This window comes from Myotis brandtii, unplaced genomic scaffold (assembly GCF_000412655.1).
Source record: "Myotis brandtii unplaced genomic scaffold, ASM41265v1 scaffold1888, whole genome shotgun sequence".
NCBI classification, from domain to species: Eukaryota; Metazoa; Chordata; class Mammalia; order Chiroptera; family Vespertilionidae; genus Myotis; species Myotis brandtii.
Window position 1 is genome coordinate 176180 of NW_005357024.1, and position 2552 is coordinate 178731.

A 2552-nucleotide genomic window follows, 5' to 3' on the forward strand; every position below is an offset into this window, starting at 1 on the left:
CCCCCGCCAGTGCACAAATTTTTGTGCACCGGGCCTCTAGTTATTCATAGTTAGATGAATTATAATCTATATATACAAAAGCCTACCTGAACGACTGAACAACAGGTTGCTATGACATACACTGACCACCAGGGGGCAGATGCTTAACACAGGAGCTGCCTCCTGGTGGTCAGTGGGCTCCCACAGCCAAGCTCTGCTCAGCTGACTGACAGGTGCCATACACCAGGCTCACTGCTGGTGAGCGCAGCTGGGACGGCATGAGCCTCTCCCACCTCCATGGCAGCACGCTGCTGAGCGGCAGTGGAAGGCGCAGCAGGGCCAGGATGAGCGGGAGCATGCGGTGCCTGGCTGCCTGTTGTTTTAGGCGCTACTATATCCCTTGGGGGATGTCGGCACTGGGGATCGGGCCAAAACCGGCAGTCTGACATCCCGAGGGGTCCGGACTGCAAGAGGGTGCAGGCCAGGCTGAGGGACCCCACCAGTGCACGAATCCGTGCACTGGACCTCTAGTTGTTCTATAACAGTGGTTCTCAACCTTCATAATGCCGTGACCCTTTAATACAGTTCCTCATGTTGTGGTGACCCCCAACCATAAAGTTATTTTCGTTGCTACTTCATAACTGTAATTTTGCTACTGTTATGAATCGTAATGTAAATATCTGGTATGCAGGATGTATTTTCCTTGTTACAAATTGAACATAATTAAAGCATAGTGATTAATCACAAAAACAATATGTAATTATATATGTGTTTTCCGATGGTCTTAGGCGACCCCTGTGAAAGGGTTGTTCCACCCCCAAAAGGGTCGCGACCCACAGGTTGAGAACCACTGGTGTAGATGGATCGGTGATGGGTGAAGAGATACCACAGTAAAGTGATGAGCACTGGGGATCGTTAGTTTAATCTGAAAAGTTGAGACAAAGAAGGCTTAGAAAAAGATACCTGATTTGTCTAAGATCGTAATGCCACAGGGACAGGGACTGACCTGATCCCAAATTCCCACATTTGTAATACTATACCAAAAATCCTTTCACACGATCATAAAAGAGAGGTTTCAGATTTCCATGAACTAAAACCAAGATTTACTATTGAAAAAAACAACAACACATTAAGATGCCTCATTAAAGCCTCTCCATCACTCCGACTGATCTGAATGGTAAAATGTAGAACACAGACTCTGATTTGAGCATTTTCTGCACGCCTACTCAACTCATCAGCAAGTGTTAACTTACACACACGAAGCAGCGAAGACACGCTTTAGAGCAGGGGTCCTCAAACTTTTTAAACAGGGGGCCAGTTCATTGTCCCTCAGACCGTTGGAGGGCCGGACTATAGTTTAAAAAAAACTATGAACAAATTCCTATGCACACTGCACATATCTTATTTTGAAGTAAAAAAGCAAAATGGGAACAAATACAATATTTGTATTTGCATGTGGCCCGCGGGCCGTAGTTTGAGGACCCCTGCTTTAGAGAAACAAACTGGGTTCCATTTCCTGGCCCAGCAGCGACTGACCCCTAGGTCAAAATCACTGAACAGCTAGAGCAGTGGTTCTCAACCTTCTGGCCCATTAAATACAGTTCCTCATGTTGTGACCCAACCATAAAATTATTTTTGTTGCTTCTTCATAACTGCCATGTTGCTACTGTTATGAATCGTCATGTAAATATCTCATATGCAGGATGGTCTTAGGCGACCCCTGTGAAAGGGTCATTCGACCGCCAAAGGGGTCGCGACCCATAGGTTGAGAACCGCTGCGCTAGAGCCTCCTGTAAGTGAAGATAATACTCACTACTCACAGCAGGGGTGTGCTGGGACATAGAGTACGCATTCACATGTAAGCTGTGGGTGACCAGGAGGACACTGCACATTGCACAGTGGGCTGCAATAGCAGAATCTAGAATGTACACTTGAAGCATAGCAATCCCTCCTTTGGAAAACTGCTGTTTGAACTACTCTGTTATTCTTAGACAGTCTCTTATTCTGTAGGTCACCTCTGTTATTTTTAGATAGTCCCTAATGCTGTAAAGTAACTGTTTTAGTTTGAATAACAGAAAAAGATGAAAACTTAGCTGTCTGACCTTGCAAGCTAGCCGTCTGAGGTAACAGGCTAATGCCGATACTGATAGTAATTCCCATATTCTCAAGCCAAGTATTGGTTACAAACTATCTGTAACAATAACCTACACAGAGCTCTTTGTGAAATCTGCAGACAAAGGGCTCAAAAAGGTACAAATAGAGAGAACTTCCTCTATGTGTTTGCTCAGAGATTTGGGAAACACCGCCCTCTGGGCCCGTGGGAATAAAGACTCCTAATTAATTGGCTCATGAAGGCGTCTCCTATCAATCTCGCTGATTTACGGTACAACGCACTCAGGCTACCTGCAACGCAGCCTTTAGATATGACCTTCCCCCCCCCCCCCCCCACCCATTTCACCAGGAAGCCACATCTCAAGGCTCAGGTGCTGACCACCAGGAAAGGCAAGACTCAGAGGAGCACGCACACGGTAGGAGAGGCAGGTAGGGGACAAGGCACTTCCGGGGGGCGGGAT